At 54.2% G+C, this 17597-nt stretch overlaps 1 protein-coding gene across 1 annotated transcript in view; it reads right to left on the reverse strand.

Moving 5' to 3' along the window:
* Positions 1-17597, reverse strand: part of LOC138746509 (zinc finger and BTB domain-containing protein 39) — a 61972-nt gene that overhangs the window by 43805 nt on the left and 570 nt on the right. The gene's annotated exons all lie outside the window — the stretch shown is intronic.

Below are 17597 nucleotides of genomic sequence, written 5' to 3' on the forward strand. Positions count from 1 at the left end.
TTAGTGGGGAGAGGGTCTAATGGGGAGAAAGGATAATGGGGTGAAGGGGTATTGGGGTGGGGTTAATGGGGAGAAAAGTAATGGGGAAAAAGGGAAGAAGGGGCCAGGGGTAGAGAATAATGGGAGAGGGGTAACAGGGAGAGTGAAAGAGGGAGAAGGTAATGGGAAAGGGGGCAATGGGTAGAGACTAATGGAGAGAAGGGGTAATGGATAGACTAATGTGGAGAAGGGGTGATGGGGAAAGAGTTTAATGAGAGGGTTTAATGGGGAGAGGGGTTAATGGGGAAAAGGAATAACGGGGTATTGGGCTGAAGGGGTGTTGGGGTAAAGGGGTTTGGGGTGAAGGGGTATAGGGTGAAGGGGTATAGGGTGGGGCATTGGGGTGAAGGGGCATTGGGGTGAAGGGGCATTGGGGTGAAGGGGCATTGGGGTGAAGGGGCATTGGGGTGAAGGGGCATTGGGGTGAAGGGGCATTGGGGTGAAGGGGCATTGGGGTGAAGGGGCATTGGGGTAAAGGGGCATTGGGGTGAAGGGGCATTGGGGTGAAGGGGCATTGGGGTGAAGGGGCATTGAGGTGAAGGGGCATTGGGGTGAAGGGGCATTGGGGTGAAGGGGCATTGGGGTGAAGGGGCATTGGGATGAAGGGGCATTGGGGTGAAGGGGCATTGGGGTGAAGGGGCATTGGGGTGAAGGGGCATTGGGGTGAAGGGGCATTGGGGTGAAGGGGTATTGGGGTGAAGGGTATTGGGGTGAAGGGTATTGGGTGATGAGGTATTGGGGTGAAGGTGTATTGGGGAGAAGGGGTAATGGGGTGAGGGTTTAATGGGGAGGTCAGTGGGACAAGGGGTAATGGGGAGACGGGGCAATGGGGAGAAGGGGAAATGGGGAGAGGGGCAATGGGGAGAGGGATTAGTGGGAAGAGGGATTAGTGGGGTGAGGGATTAGTGGGGAGAGGGTCTAATGGGGAGAGGGTCTAATGGGGAGAAGGGATAATGTGGTGAAGGGGTATTGGGGTGAAGGGGTATTGGGGAGAAGGGGTTATGGGGTGAGGGTTTAATGGGGAGGTCAGTGGGACAAAAGGTAATTGGGAGACGGGGCAATAAGGAGAAGGGGCAATGGGGAGAGGGGCAATGGGGAGAGGGATTAGTGGGGAGAGGGATTAGTGGGGAGAGGGTCTAATGGCGAGAAGGGATAATGGGGTGAAGGGGTATTGGGGTGAAGGGGTATTGGGGTGAAGGGGTATTGGGGTGAAGGGGTATTGGGGTGAAGGGGTATTGGGGAGAAGGGGTAATGGGTAGAATGGGTAATGTGGAAGGGTTAATTGGGAGGTGTAATGAGGAGAAGGGTTAATGGCGAGGGGGGTTAGAGGGGAGTAGTAATGGTGAGGGGGTAATGTGGAGAAGGGGAAATGGGGAGAAGGGGTGATGGGGAGAAGGGGTGATGGGGAGATTGGGAAATGTGAACAGGGTAACAGGGAGAATGGGGTAATGGAGAGTGGCGGTAATGGGGAGAGGGAGTGATGGGTAGAAGGGGTAAGTGGGAGAAGGCGTAATGGGTAGAAGAGATAATGGGGAGAGGGTATGGGGTAATGAGAGGTAATGGGGATGTGATAATGGGGAGAGGGTAATGGGGAGAAGGGGTAATGGGGAGAGCATAATGGGGAGATGGGAATGGGGAGAAAGGGTAATGGGGATTAATGGGGAGTGGGTAATGGGAAAAAGGGAATATTGGGGTGAACGTAATGGGGAGAAGGGGTAATGGGGCAATGGGATGTAGTAATGGGGAGTGTGTAATGGGGAGAGGGGGTAATGGGAAGAGGGGGTAATGGGGAGAGGGGGTAATGGGAAGAAGGGAGTATTGGGGAGAGTGTTATGGGAAAGGGTAATAGGGAGATGGAGTAATAGGGAGAGGGGCAATGGGGAAAAGGGGAAATTGGGAGAAGGGGCAATGGGATGAAGGGGTTAATGGTGTGAAGGGGTTAATGGGGAGATGGGGAAATGGGGAGAGATTAATGGGAGAGGGGCAATGGGGAGAGGGATTAGTGGGGAGAGGGATTAGTGGGGAGAGGGATTAGTGGGGAGAGGGATTAGTGGGGAGGGATTAGTGGGGAGGGATTAGTGGGGAGAGGGTCTAATGGGGAGAAGGGATAATGGGGTGAAGGGGTATTGGGGTGGGGTTAATGGGGAGACAGTAATGGGGAAAAAGGGAAGAAGGGGCCATGGGTAGAGAATAATGGGAGAGGGGTAACAGGGAGAGTGAAAGAGGGAGAAGGTAATGGGAAAGGGGGCAATGGGTAGAGACTAATGGAGAGAAGGGGTAATGGATAGACTAATAGGGAGAAGGGGTGATGGGGAAAGAGTTTAATGAGAGGGTTTAATGGGGAGAGGGGTTAATGGGGAAAAGGAATAACGGGGTATTGGGCAGAAGGGGTGTTGGGGTGAAGGGGTGTTGGGGTAAAGGGGTTTGGGGTGAAGGGGTATAGGGTGAAGGGGTATAGGGTGGGGCATTGGGGTGAAGGGGCATTGGGGTGAAGGGGCATTGGGGTGAAGTGGCATTGGGGTGAAGGGGCATTGGGGTGAAGGGGCATTGGGGTGAAGGGGCATTGGGATGAAGGGGCATTGGGGTGAAGGGGCATTGGGTGAAGGGGCATTGGGGTGAAGGGGCATTGGGGTGAAGGGGCATTGGGGTGAAGGGGCATTGGGGTGAAGGGGAATTGGGTGAAGGGGCATTGGGTGAAGGGGCATTGGGTGAAGGGGCATTGGAGTGAAGGGGCATTGGGGTGAAGGGGCATTGGGGTGAAGGGGCATTGGGGTGAAGAGGCATTGGGGTGAAGTGGCATTGGGGTGAATGGGAATTGGGGTGAAGAGGCATTGGGGTGAAGGGGCATTGGGGTGCAGGGGCATTGGGGTGAAGGGGCATTGGGGTGAAGGGGCATTGGGTTGAAGGGGCATTGGGGTGAAGGGGCATTGGGGTGAAGGGGTATTGGGGTGAAGGGTATTGGGGTGAACGGTATTGGGTGATGAGGTATTGGGGTGAAGGTGTATTGGGGAGAAGGGGTAATGGGGTGAGGGTTTAATGGGGAGGTCAGTGGGACAAGGGGTAATGGGGAGACGGGGCAATGGGGAGAAGGGGAAATGGGGAGAGGGGCAATGGGGAGAGGGATTAGTGGGAAGAGGGATTAGTGGGGTGAGGGATTAGTGGGGAGAGGGTCTAATGGGGAGAAGGGATAATGTGGTGAAGGGGTATTGGGGAGAAGGGGTTATGGGGTGACGGTTTAATGGGGAGGTCAGTGGGACAAAAGGTAATTGGGAGACGGGGCAATAAGGAGAAGGGGCAATGGGGAGAGGGGCAATGGGGAGAGGGATTAGTGGGGAGAGGGATTAGTGGGGAGAGGGATTAGTGGGGAGGGATTAGTGGGGAGAGGGATTAGTGGGGAGAGGGATTAGTGGGGAGAGGGATTAGTGGGGAGGGATTAGTGGGGAGAGGGTCTAATGGGGAGAAGGGATAATGGGGTGAAGGGGTATTGGGGTGGGGTTAATGGGGAGACAGTAATGGGGAAAAAGGGAAGATGGGGCCATGGGTAGAGAATAATGGGAGAGGGGTAACAGGGAGAGTGAAATAGGGAGAAGGTAATGGGAAAGGGGGCAATGGGTAGAGACTAATGGAGAGAAGGGGTAATGGATAGACTAATGGGGAGAAGGGGTGATGGGGAAAGAGTTTAATGAGAGGGTTTAATGGGGAGAGGGGTTAATGGGGAAAAGGAATAACGGGGTATTGGGCTGAAGGGGTGAAGGGGTGTTGGGGTAAAGGGGTTTGGGGTGAAGGGGTATAGGGTGGGGCATTGGGGTGAAGGGGCATTGGGGTGAACGGGCATTGGGGTGAAGGGGCATTGGGGTGAAGGGGCATTGGGTGAAGGGGCATTGGGTGAAGGGGCATTGGGTGAAGGGGCATTGGAGGGAAGGGGCATTGGGGTGAAGGGGCATTGTGGTGAAGGGGCATTGGGGTGAAGGGGCATTGGGGTGAAGGGGCATTGGGGTGAAGGGGTATTGGGGTGAAGGAGTATTGGGGAGAAGGGGTAATGGGTAGAATGGGTAATGTGGAAGGGTTAATTGGGAGGTGTAATGAGGAGAAGGGTTAATGGCGAGGGGGGTAGACAGGGGAGTAGTAATGGTGAGCGGGTAATGTGGAGAAGGGGAAATGGGGAGAAGGGGTGATGGGGAGAAGGGGTGATGGGGAGATTGGGAAATGTGAACAGGGTAACAGGGAGAATGGGGTAATGGAGAGTGGCGGTAATGGGGAGAGGGACTGATGGGTAGAAGGGGTAAGTGGGAGAAGGCGTAATGGGTAGAAGAGATAATGGGGAGAGGGTATGGGGTAATGAGAGGTAATGGGGATGTGATAATGGGGAGAGGGTAATGGGGAGAAGGGGTAATGGGGAGAGCATAATGGGGAGATGGGAATGGGGAGAAAGGGTAATGGGGATTAATGGGGAGAGGGTAATGGGAAAAAGGGAATATTGGGGTGAACATAATGGGGCGAAGGGGTAATGGGGCAATGGGATGTAGTAATGGGGAGTGTGTAATGGGGAGAGGGGGTAATGGGAAGAGGGGGTAATGGGAAGAGGGGATAATGGGAAGAAGGGAGTATTGGGGAGAGTGTTATGGGAAAGGGTAATAGGGAGATGGAGTAATAGGGAGAGGGGCAATGGGGAAAAGGGGAAATGGGGAGAAGGGGCAATGGGATGAAGGGGTTAATGGTGTGAAGGGGTTAATGGGGAGATGGGGAAATGGGGAGAGATTAATGGGAGAGGGGCAATGGGGAGAGGGATTAGTGGGGAGAGGGATTAGTGGGGAGAGGGATTAGTGGGGAGAGGGATTAATGGGGAGAGGGATTAGTGGGGAGGCATTAGTGGGGAGAGGGTCTAATGGGGAGAAGGGATAATGGGGTGAAGGGGTATTGGGGTGGGGTTAATGGGGAGACAGTAATGGGGAAAAAGGGAAGAAGGGGCCATGGGTAGAGAATAATGGGAGAGGGGTAACAGGGAGAGTGAAAGAGGGAGAAGGTAATAGGAAAGGGGGCAATGGGTAGAGACTAATGGAGAGAAGGGGTAATGGATAGACTAATGTGGAGAAGGGGTGATGGGGAAAGAGTTTAATGAGAGGGTTTAATGGGGAGAGGGGTTAATGGGGAAAAGGAATAACGGGGTATTGGGCTGAAGGGGTGTTGGGGTAAAGGGGTGTTGGGGTAAAGGGGTTTGGGGTGAAGGGGTATAGGGTGGGGCATTGGGGTGAAGGGGCATTGGGGTGAAGGGGCATTGGGGTGAAGGGGCATTGGGGTGAAGGGGCATTGGGGTGAAGGGGCATTGGGGTGAAGGGGCATTGGGGTGAAGGGGCATTGGGGTGAAGGGGCATTGGGGTGAAGGGGCATTGGGGTGAAGGGGCATTGGGGTGAAGGGGCATTGGGGTGAAGGGGCATTGGGGTGAAGGGGCATTGGGGTGAAGGGGCATTGGGGTGAAGGGGCATTGGGGTGAAGGGGCATTGGGGTGAAGGGGCATTGGGGTGAAGGGGCATTGGGGTGAAGGGGCATTGGGGTGAAGGGGCATTGGGGTGAAGGGGCATTGGGGTGAAGGGGCATTGGGGTGAAGGGGCATTGGGGTGAAGGGGCATTGGGGTGAAGGGGCATTGAGGTGAAGGGGCATTGGGGTGAAGGGGCATTGGGGTGAAGGGGCATTGGGGTGAAGGGGCATTGGGATGAAGGGGCATTGGGGTGAAGGGGCATTGGGGTGAAGGGGCATTGGGGTGAAGGGGCATTGGGGTGAAGGGGCATTGGGGTGAAGGGGTATTGGGGTGAAGGGTATTGGGGTGAAGGGTATTGGGTGATGAGGTATTGGGGTGAAGGTGTATTGGGGAGAAGGGGTAATGGGGTGAGGGTTTAATGGGGAGGTCAGTGGGACAAGGGGTAATGGGGAGATGGGGCAATGGGGAGAAGGGGAAATGGGGAGAGGGGCAATGGGGAGAGGGATTAGTGGGAAGAGGGATTAGTGGGGTGAGGGATTAGTGGGGAGAGGGTCTAATGGCGAGAAGGGATAATGGGGTGAAGGGGTATTGGGGTGAAGGGGTATTGGGGTGAAGGGGTATTGGGGAGAAGGGGTTATGGGGTGAGGGTTTAATGGGGAGGTCAGTGGGACAAAAGGTAATTGGGAGACGGGGCAATAAGGAGAAGGGGCAATGGGGAGAGGGGCAATGGGGAGAGGGATTAGTGGGGAGAGGGATTAGTGGGGAGAGGGATTAGTGGGGAGAGGGTCTAATGGCGAGAAGGGATAATGGGGTGAAGGGGTATTGGGGTGAAGGGGTATTGGGGTGAAGGGGTATTGGGGTGAAGGGGTATTGGGTTGAAGGGATATTGGGGTGAAGGGGTATTGGGGTGAAGGGGTAATGGGTAGAATGGGTAAGGTGGAAGGGTTAATTGGGAGGTGTAATGAGGAGAAGGGTTAATGGCGAGGGGGGTTAGAGGGGAGTAGTAATGGTGAGGGGGTAATGTGGAGAAGGGGAAATGGGGAGAAGTGGTGATGGGGAGAAGGGGTGATGGGGAGATTGGGAAATGTGAACAGGGTAACAGGGAGAATGGGGTAATGGAGAGTGGCGGTAATGGGGAGAGGGACTGATGGGTAGAAGGGGTAAGTGGGAGAAGGCGTAATGGGTAGAAGAGATAATGGGGAGAGGGTATGGGGTAATGAGAGGTAATGGGGATGTGATAATGGGGAGAGGGTAATGGGGAGAAGGGGTAATGGGGAGAGCATAATGGGGAGATGGGAATGGGGAGAAAGGGTAATGGGGATTAATGGGGAGAGGGTAATGGGAAAAAGGGAATATTGGGGTGAACATAATGGGGCGAAGGGGTAATGGGGCAATGGGATGTAGTAATGGGGAGTGTGTAATGGGGAGAGGGGGTAATGGGAAGAGGGGGTAATGGGAAGAGGGGATAATGGGAAGAAGGGAGTATTGGGGAGAGTGTTATGGGAAAGGGTAATAGGGAGATGGAGTAATAGGGAGAGGGGCAATGGGGAAAAGGGGAAATGGGGAGAAGGGGCAATGGGATGAAGGGGTTAATGGTGTGAACGGGTTAATGGGGAGATGGGGAAATGGGGAGAGATTAATGGGAGAGGGGCAATGGGGAGAGGGATTAGTGGGGAGAGGGATTAGTGGGGAGAGGGATTAGTGGGGAGAGGGATTAATGGGGAGAGGGATTAGTGGGGAGGCATTAGTGGGGAGAGGGTCTAATGGGGAGAAGGGATAATGGGGTGAAGGGGTATTGGGGTGGGGTTAATGGGGAGACAGTAATGGGGAAAAAGGGAAGAAGGGGCCATGGGTAGAGAATAATGGGAGAGGGGTAACAGGGAGAGTGAAAGAGGGAGAAGGTAATAGGAAAGGGGGCAATGGGTAGAGACTAATGGAGAGAAGGGGTAATGGATAGACTAATGTGGAGAAGGGGTGATGGGGAAAGAGTTTAATGAGAGGGTTTAATGGGGAGAGGGGTTAATGGGGAAAAGGAATAACGGGGTATTGGGCTGAAGGGGTGTTGGGGTAAAGGGGTGTTGGGGTAAAGGGGTTTGGGGTGAAGGGGTATAGGGTGGGGCATTGGGGTGAAGGGGCATTGGGGTGAAGGGGCATTGGGGTGAAGGGGCATTGGGGTGAAGGGGCATTGGGGTGAAGGGGCATTGGGGTGAAGGGGCATTGGGGTGAAGGGGCATTGGGGTGAAGGGGCATTGGGGTGAAGGGGCATTGGGGTGAAGGGGCATTGGGGTGAAGGGGCATTGGGGTGAAGGGGCATTGGGGTGAAGGGGCATTGGGGTGAAGGGGCATTGGGGTGAAGGGGCATTGGGGTGAAGGGGCATTGGGGTGAAGGGGCATTGGGGTGAAGGGGCATTGGGGTGAAGGGGCATTGGGGTGAAGGGGCATTGGGGTGAAGGGGCATTGGGGTGAAGGGGCATTGGGGTGAAGGGGCATTGGGGTGAAGGGGCATTGGGGTGAAGGGGCATTGGGGTGAAGGGGCATTGGGGTGAAGGGGCATTGAGGTGAAGGGGCATTGGGGTGAAGGGGCATTGGGGTGAAGGGGCATTGGGGTGAAGGGGCATTGGGATGAAGGGGCATTGGGGTGAAGGGGCATTGGGGTGAAGGGGCATTGGGGTGAAGGGGCATTGGGGTGAAGGGGCATTGGGGTGAAGGGGTATTGGGGTGAAGGGTATTGGGGTGAAGGGTATTGGGTGATGAGGTATTGGGGTGAAGGTGTATTGGGGAGAAGGGGTAATGGGGTGAGGGTTTAATGGGGAGGTCAGTGGGACAAGGGGTAATGGGGAGATGGGGCAATGGGGAGAAGGGGAAATGGGGAGAGGGGCAATGGGGAGAGGGATTAGTGGGAAGAGGGATTAGTGGGGTGAGGGATTAGTGGGGAGAGGGTCTAATGGCGAGAAGGGATAATGGGGTGAAGGGGTATTGGGGTGAAGGGGTATTGGGGTGAAGGGGTATTGGGGAGAAGGGGTTATGGGGTGAGGGTTTAATGGGGAGGTCAGTGGGACAAAAGGTAATTGGGAGACGGGGCAATAAGGAGAAGGGGCAATGGGGAGAGGGGCAATGGGGAGAGGGATTAGTGGGGAGAGGGATTAGTGGGGAGAGGGATTAGTGGGGAGAGGGTCTAATGGCGAGAAGGGATAATGGGGTGAAGGGGTATTGGGGTGAAGGGGTATTGGGGTGAAGGGGTATTGGGGTGAAGGGGTATTGGGTTGAAGGGATATTGGGGTGAAGGGGTATTGGGGTGAAGGGGTAATGGGTAGAATGGGTAAGGTGGAAGGGTTAATTGGGAGGTGTAATGAGGAGAAGGGTTAATGGCGAGGGGGGTTAGAGGGGAGTAGTAATGGTGAGGGGGTAATGTGGAGAAGGGGAAATGGGGAGAAGTGGTGATGGGGAGAAGGGGTGATGGGGAGATTGGGAAATGTGAACAGGGTAACAGGGAGAATGGGGTAATGGAGAGTGGCGGTAATGGGGAGAGGGAGTGATGGGTAGAAGGGGTAAGTGGGAGAAGGCTTCATGGGTAGGAGATAATGGGGAGAGGGTATGGGCTAATGAGAGGTAATGGGGATGTGATAATGGGGAGAGGGTAATGGGGAGAAGGGGTAATGGGGAGAGCATAATGGGGAGATGGGAATGGGGAGAAAGGGTAATGGGGATTAATGGGGAGAGGGTAATGGGAAAAAGGGAATATTGGGGTGAACGTAATGGGGCGAAGGGGTAATGGGGCAATGGGATGTAGTAATGGGGAGTGTGTAATGGGGAGAGGGGGTAATGGGAAGAGGGGGTAATGGGGAGAGGGGGTAATGGGAAGAAGGGAGTATTGGGGTGAGTGTTATGGGAAAGGGTAATAGGGAGATGGAGTAATAGGGAGAGGGGCAATGGGGAAAAGGGGAAATGGGGAGAAGGGGCAATGGGATGAAGGGGTTAATGGTGTGAAGGGGTTAATGGGGAGATGGGGAAATGGGGAGAGATTAATGGGAGAGGGGCAATGGGGAGAGGGATTAGTGGGGAGAGGGATTAGTGGGGTGAGGGATTAGTGGGGAGGGATTAGTGGGGAGAGGGTTTAATGGGGAGAAGGGATAATGGGGTGAAGGGGTATTGGGGTGGGGTTAATGGGGAGACAGTAATGGGGAAAAAGGGAAGAAGGGGCCATGAGTAGAGAATAATGGGAGAGGGGTAACAGGGAGAGTGAAAGAGGGAGAAGGTAATGGGAAAGGGGGCAATGGGTAGAGACTAATGGAGAGAAGGGGTAATGGATAGACTAATGGGTAGAAGGGGTGATGGGGAAAGAGTTTAATGAGAGGGTTTAATGGGGAGAGGGGTTAATGGGGAAAAGGAATAACGGGGTATTGGGCTGAAGGGGTGTTGGGGTGAAGGGGTGTTGGGGTAAAGGGGTTTGGGGCGAAAGGGTATAGGGTGAAGGGGTATAGGGTGGGGCATTGGGGTGAAGGGGCATTGGGGTGAAGGGGCATTGGGGTGAAGGGGCATTGGGGTGAAGGGGCATTGGGGTGAAGGGGCATTGGGGTGAAGGGGCATTGGGGTGAAGGGGCATTGGGGTGAAGGGGCATTGGGGTGAAGGGGCATTGGGGTGAAGGGGCATTGGGGTGAAGGGGCATTGGGGTGAAGGGGCATTGGGTGAAGGGGCATTGGGGTGAAGGGGCATTGGGGTGAAGGGGCATTGGGGTGAAGGGGCATTGGGGTGAAGGGGCATTGGGGTGAAGGGGCATTGGGGTGAAGGTGCATTGGGGTGAAGGGGCATTGGGGTGAAGGGGCATTGGGGTGAAGGGGCATTGGGGTGAAGGGGCATTGGGGTGAAGGGGCATTGGGGTGAAGGGGCATTGGGGTGAAGGGGCTTTGGGGTGAAGGGGCATTGGGGTGAAGGGGCATTGGGGTGAAGGGGCATTGGGGTGAAGGGGCATTGGGGTGAAGGGGCATTGGGGTGAAGGGGCATTGGGGTGAAGGGGCATTGAGGTGAAGGGGCATTGGGGTGAAGGGGCATTGGGTGAAGGGGCATTGGGGTGAAGGGGCATTGGGGTGAAGGGGCATTGGGATGAAGGGGCATTGGGGTGAAGGGTATTGGGGTGAAGGGTATTGGGTGATGAGGTATTGGGGTGAAGGTGTATTGGGGAGAAGGGGTAATGGGGTGAGGGTTTAATGGGGAGGTCAGTGGGACAAGGGGTAATGGGGAGACGGGGCAATGGGGAGAAGGGGAAATGGGGAGAGGGGCAATGGGGAGAGGGATTAGTGGGGTGAGGGATTAGTGGGGAGAGGGTCTAATGGGGAGAGGGTCTAATGGGGAGAAGGGATAATGTGGTGAAGGGGTATTGGGGTGAAGGGGTATTGGGGTGAAGGGGTATTGGGGAGAAGGGGTTATGGGGTGAGGGTTTAATGGGGAGGTCAGTGGGACAAAAGGTAATTGGGAGACGGGGCAATAAGGAGAAGGGGCAATGGGGAGAGGGGCAATGGGGAGAGGGATTAGTGGGGAGAGGGATTAGTGGGGAGAGGGTCTAATGGCGAGAAGGGGTATTGGGGTGAAGGGGTATTGGGGTGAAGGGGTATTGGGGTGAAGGGGTATTGGGGTGAAGGGGTATTGGGGTGAAGGGGTATTGGGGTGAAGGGGTATTGGGGAGAAGGGGTAATGGGTAGAATGGGTAATGGGTAGAATGGGTAATGTGGAAGGGTTAATTGGGAGGTGTAATGAGGAGAAGGGTTAATGGCGAGGGGGGTTAGAGGGGAGTAGTAATGGTGAGGGGGTAATGTGGAGAAGGGGAAATGGGGAGAAGGGGTGATGGGGAGAAGGGGTGATGGGGAGATTGGGAAATGTGAACAGGGTAACAGGGAGAATGGGGTAATGGAGAGTGGCGGTAATGGGGAGAGGGAGTGATGGGTAGAAGGGGTAAGTGGGAGAAGGCTTAATGGGTAGAAGAGATAATGGGGAGAGGGTATGGGGTAATGAGAGGTAATGGGGATGTGATAATGGGGAGATGGGAATGGGGAGAAAGGGTAATGGGGATTAATGGGGAGAGGGTAATGGGAAAAAGGGAATATTGGGGTGAACGTAATGGGGCGAAGGGGTAATGGGGCAATGGGATGTAGTAATGGGGAGTGTGTAATGGGGAGAGGGGGTAATGGGAAGAGGGGGTAATGGGGAGAGGGGGTAATGGGAAGAAGGGAGTATTGGGGTGAGTGTTATGGGAAAGGGTAATAGGGAGATGGAGTAATAGGGAGAGGGGCAATGGGGAAAAGGGGAAATGGGGAGAAGGGGCAATGGGATGAAGGGGTTAATGGTGTGAAGGGGTTAATGGGGAGATGGGGAAATGGGGAGAGATTAATGGGAGTGGGGCAATGGGGAGAGGGATTAGTGGGGAGAGGGATTAGTGGGGAGAGGGATTAGTGGGGAGAGGGATTAGTGGGGAGAGGGATTAGTGGGGTGAGGGATTAGTGGGGAGGGATTAGTGGGGAGAGGGTCTAATGGGGAGAAGGGATAATGGGGTGAAGGGGTATTGGGGTGGGGTTAATGGGGAGACAGTAATGGGGAAAAAGGGAAGAAGGGGCCATGAGTAGAGAATAATGGGAGAGGGGTAACAGGGAGAGTGAAAGAGGGAGAAGGTAATGGGAAAGGGGGCAATGGGTAGAGACTAATGGAGAGAAGGGGTAATGGATAGACTAATGGGTAGAAGGGGTGATGGGGAAAGAGTTTAATGAGAGGGTTTAATGGGGAGAGGGGTTAATGGGGAAAAGGAATACCGGGGTATTGGGCTGAAGGGGTGTTGGGGTGAAGGGGTGTTGGGGTAAAGGGGTTTGGGGTGAAGGGGTATAGGGTGAAGGGGTATAGGGTGGGGCATTGGGGTGAAGGGGCATTGGGGTGAAGGGGCATTGGGGTGAAGGGGCATTGGGTGAAGGGGCATTGGGGTGAAGGGGCATTGGGGTGAAGGGGCATTGGGGTGAAGGGGCATTGGGGTGAAGGGGCATTGGGGTGAAGGGGCATTGGGGTGAAGGGGCATTGGGGTGAAGGGGCATTGGGGTGAAGGGGCATTGGGGTGAAGGGGCATTGGGGTGAAGGGGCATTGGGGTGAAGGGGCATTGGGGTGAAGGGGCTTTGGGGTGAAGGGGCTTTGGGGTGAAGGGGCATTGGGGTGAAGGGGCATTGGGGTGAAGGGGCATTGAGGTGAAGGGGCATTGGGGTGAAGGGGCATTGGGGTGAAGGGGCATTGGGATGAAGGGGCATTGGGGTGAAGGGGCATTGGGGTGAAGGGGCATTGGGGTATTGGGGTGAAGGGTATTGGGGTGAAGGGTATTGGGTGATGAGGTATTGGGGTGAAGGTGCATTGGGGAGAAGGGGTAATGGGGTGAGGGTTTAATGGGGAGGTCAGTGGGACAAGGGGTAATGGGGAGACGGGGCAATGGGGAGAAGGGGAAATGGGGAGAGGGGCAATGGGGAGAGGGATTAGTGGGAAGAGGGATTAGTGGGGTGAGGGATTAGTGGGGAGAGGGTCTAATGGGGAGAGGGTCTAATGGGGAGAAGGGATAATGTGGTGAAGGGGTATTGGGGTGAAGGGGTATTGGGGAGAAGGGGTTATGGGGTGAGGGTTTAATGGGGAGGTCAATGGGACAAAAGGTAATTGGGAGACGGGGCAATAAGGAGAAGGGGCAATGGGGAGAGGGGCAATGGGGAGAGGGATTAGTGGGGAGAGGGATTAGTGGGGAGAGGGATTAGTGGGGAGAGGGATTAGTGGGGAGAGGGATTAGTGGGGAGAGGGTCTAATGGGGAGAAGGGATAATGTGGTGAAGGGGTTTTGGGGTGAAGGGGTTAATGGGGAGACAGTAATGGGGAAAAAGGGGAGAGATTAATGGTAGAGGGGTAACAGGGAGAGTGAAATGGGGACAAGGTAACGGGATAGGGGGCAAAGATTAGAGACTAATGGGGAGAAGGGTAATGGATAGAGACTAATGGGGAGAAAGGGTGATGGGAGAGTTTAATGAGAGGGTTTAACGGGGAGAGGGGTTAATGGAAAAAAGGAATAATGGGGTATTGTGGTAATGGGGTATTGGGGTGAAGGGGTATTGGGGTGAAGGGTATTGGGGTGAAGGGTATTGGGGTGAAGGGGTATTGGGGTTGAAGTGGTATTGGGGTGAAGGGGTATTGGAGTGAAGGGGTATTGGGGTGAAGGGGTATTTGGGTGATGGGGTTAATGGGGAGACAGTAATGGGGAAAAAGCGAAGATGGGGCCATGGGGAGAGATTAATGGGAGAGGGGTAACAGGGAGAGTGAAATGGGGAGAAGATAATGGGAAAGGGGGCAATGGGTAGAGACTAATGGAGAAAAGGGGTAATGGATAGAGACTAATGGGGAGAAGGGGTGATGGGGAAAGAGTTTAATGAGAGAGTTTAATGGGGAGAGGGGTTAATGTGGAAAAGGAATAATGGGGTATTGTGGTAATGGGGTGAAGGGTAGTGGGGTGAAGGGGTATTGGGGTTAAGGGGTATTGGGGTGAAGGGGTATTGTGGTGAAGGGGTATTGGGGTGAAGGGGTATTGGGGTGAAGGGGTATTGGGGTGAAGGGGTATTGGGGTGAAGGGGTATTGGGGTGAAGGGGTATTGGGGTTAAGGGGTATTGGGGTGAAGGGGTATTGGGGTGAAGGGGTATTGGGGTGAAGGGGTATTGGGGTAAAGGGGTATTGGGGTGAAGGGGTATTGGGGTGAAGGGGTATTGGGGTGGTATATTGGGGTGAAGGGTTATTGGGGTGAAGGGGTATTGGGGTGAAGGGGTTAATGGGGAGACAGTAATGGGGAAAAAGGGAAGATGGGGCCATGGGGAAAAATTAATGGGAGAGGAGTAACAGGGAGAGTGAAATGGGGAGAAGGTAATGGGAAAGGGGGCAATGGGTAGAGACTAATGGAGAAAAGGGGTAATGGATAGAGACTAATGGGGAGAAGGGGTGATGGGGAAAGAGTTTAATGAGAGGGTTTAATGGGGAGAGGGGTTAATGAGGAAAAGGAATAATGGGATATTGCGGTAACGGGGTATTGGGGTGAAGGGGTATTGGGGTGAAGGGGTATTGGGGTGAAGGGGTATTGGGGTGAAGGGGTATTGGGTGAAGGAATATTGGGGTGAAGGAGTATTGGGGTGAAGGGGTAAGGGGGAGAAGGTGTTATGGGGTGTTTAATGGGGATGTCAGTGGGACAAGGGGTAATGCAGAGATGGGGCAATAGGGAGAGGGGCAATGGGGAGAGGGATTAGTGGGGAGAGGGATTACTGGGGAGAGGATTTAGTGGGGAGAGGGATTAGTGGGGAGAGGGATAAGTGGGGAGAGGGATTAGTGGGGAGAGGGATTTGTGGGGAGAGGGATTAGCGGGGAGAGGGATTAGTGGGGAGAAGGGATAATGTGGTGAAGGGGTTTTGGGGTGAAGGGGTTAATGGGGAGACAGTAATGGGGAAAAAGGGGAGAGATTAATGGTAGAGGGGTAACAGGGAGAGTGAAATGGGGACAAGGTAACGGGATAGGGGGCAAAGATTAGAGACTAATGGGGAGAAGGGTAATGGATAGAGACTAATGGGGAGAAAGAGTGATGGGAGAGTTTAATGAGAGGGTTTAACGGGGAGAGGGGTTAATGGAAAAAAGGAATAATGGGGTATTGTGGTAATGGGGTATTGGGGTGAAGGGGTATTGGGGTGAAGGGTATTGGGGTGAAGGGTATTGGGGTGAAGGGGTATTGGGGTTGAAGTGGTATTGGGGTGAAGGGGTATTGGGGTGAAGGGGTATTGGGTTGAAGGGGTATTGGGTTGAAGGGGTATTGGGGTTGAAGGTGTATTGGGGTTGAAGGGGTATTGGGGTGAAGGGGTATTGGGGTGAAGGTGTATTGGGGTGAAGGGGTATTGGGGTGAAGTGGTATTGGGGTGAAGGTGTTTTGGGGAGAAGGGGTTATGGGGTGAGGGTTTAATGGGGAGGAAGTCAGTGGGACAAGGGATAATGGGGAGAAAGGGGTAATGGGGAGAAAAGGTAATGGGGTGAGGGCAATGGGGAGAAGGGGCAATGGGGAGAAGGGGCAATGGGGAGAAGGGGCAATGGGGAGATGGGGCAATGGGGAGATGGGGCAATGGGGAGAAGCGGCAAGGGGGAGAGGGATTAGTGGGTAGTGGGATTAGTGGGGAGAGGGTCTAATGGGGAGAAGGGATAATGTGGTGAAGGGGTATTTGGGTGAAGGGGTTAATGGGGAGACAGTAATGGGGTGACAGTAATGGGGAAAAAGGGGAGATGGGGCCATGGGGAGAGATTAATTGGAGAGGGGTAACAGGGAGAGTGAAATGGGGAGAAGGTAATGGGATAGGGGGCAAAGATTAGAGACTAATGGGGAGAAGGGTCATGGATAGAGACTAATGGGGAGGTGATAGGGAAAGAGTTTAATGAGAGGGTTTAATGGGGAGAGGGGTTAATGGAGAAAAGGAATAATGGGGTATTGTGGTAACAGGGTATTGGGGTGAAGGGGTATTGGGGTTGAAGTGGTATTGGGGTGAAGGGGTATTGGGGTGAAGGGGTATTGGGGTGAAGGGGTATTGGGGTGAAGGGGTATTGGGGTGAAGGGGTATTGGGGTGAAGGGGTATTGGGGTTGAATGGGTATTGGGGTTGAAGGGGTATTAGGGTTGAATGGGTATTGGGGTGAAGGTGTATTGGGGTGAAGGTGTATTGGGGTGATGGGGTATTGGGGTGAAGGTGTATTGGGGTGATGGGGTATTGGGGTGAAGTGGTATTGGGGTGAAGGGGTTATGGGGTGAGGGTTTAATGGGGAGGAAGTCAGTGGGACAAGGGATAATGGGGAGAAAGGGGTAATGGGGATAAAAGGTAATGGGGTGAGGGCAATGGGGAGATGGGGTAATGGGGAGAAGCGGCAAGGGGGAGAGGGATTAGTGGGTAGAGGGATTAGTGGGGAGAGGGTCTAATGGGGAGAAGGGATAATGTGGTGAAGGGGTATTTGGGTGAAGGGGTTAATGGGGAGACAGTAATGGGGTGACAGTAATGGGGAAAAAGGGGAGATGGGGCCATGGGGAGAGATTAATTGGAGAGGGGTAACAGGGAGAGTGAAATGGGGAGAAGGTAATGGGATAGGGGGCAAAGATTAGAGACTAATGGGAGAAGGGTAATGGATAGAGACTAATGGGGAGGTGATAGGGAAAGAGTTTAATGAGAGGGTTTAATGGGGAGAGGGGTTAATGGAGAAAAGGAATAATGGGGTATTGTGGTAACAGGGTATTGGGGTGAAGGGGTACTGGGGTGAAGGGGTATTGGGGTGAAGGGTATTGGTGTGAAGGGTATTGGTGTGAAGGGTATTGGGGTGAAAGGGTATTAGGGTGAAAGGGTATTGGGGTGAAGGGGTATTGGGGTGAAGGGGTATTCGGGTGAAGTGGTAATGAGAATAAGTGGCAATGGGGAGAGTTATGGGGAGAAGGGGTTATGGGGTGAGGGTTTAATGGGGAGGAGGTCAGTGGGACAAGGGGTAATGGGGTGAGTGGCAATGGGGAGAAGGGGCAATGGGGAGAAGGGGCAATGCGGAGAAGGGGCAATGGGGAGGAGCAATGGGGAGAGGGGCAATGGGGAGATTGGCAATGGGGAGAGGGATTGGTGGGGAGAGGGATTAGTGGGGAGATGGTCTAATTGGGAGAAGGGATAATGTGGTGAAGGGGTATTGGGGTGAAGAGGTTAATGGGGAGACAGTAATGGGGAAAAAGGGGAGAAGGGGCCATGGGGAGAGATTGATGGGAGAGGGGTAACAGGGAGAGTGAAATGGGGAGAAGGTAATGGGAGAGGGGGCAATGGGTAGAGACTAATGGGGAGAAGTGGTAATGGATAGAGACTAATGGGGAGAAGGGGTGATGGGGAAAGAGTTTAATGAGAGGGTTTAATGGGGAGAGGGGTTAATGGGGAAAAGGAATAATGGGGTATTGTGGTAATGGGGTATTGGGGTGAAGGGGCATTGGGGTGAAGCGGTATTGGGGTGAAGGGGTATTGGTGTGAAGGGGTAATGGGGTGAA

Source organism: Narcine bancroftii, chromosome 12 (assembly GCF_036971445.1).
Source record: "Narcine bancroftii isolate sNarBan1 chromosome 12, sNarBan1.hap1, whole genome shotgun sequence".
Classification (NCBI taxonomy): Eukaryota; Metazoa; Chordata; class Chondrichthyes; order Torpediniformes; family Narcinidae; genus Narcine; species Narcine bancroftii.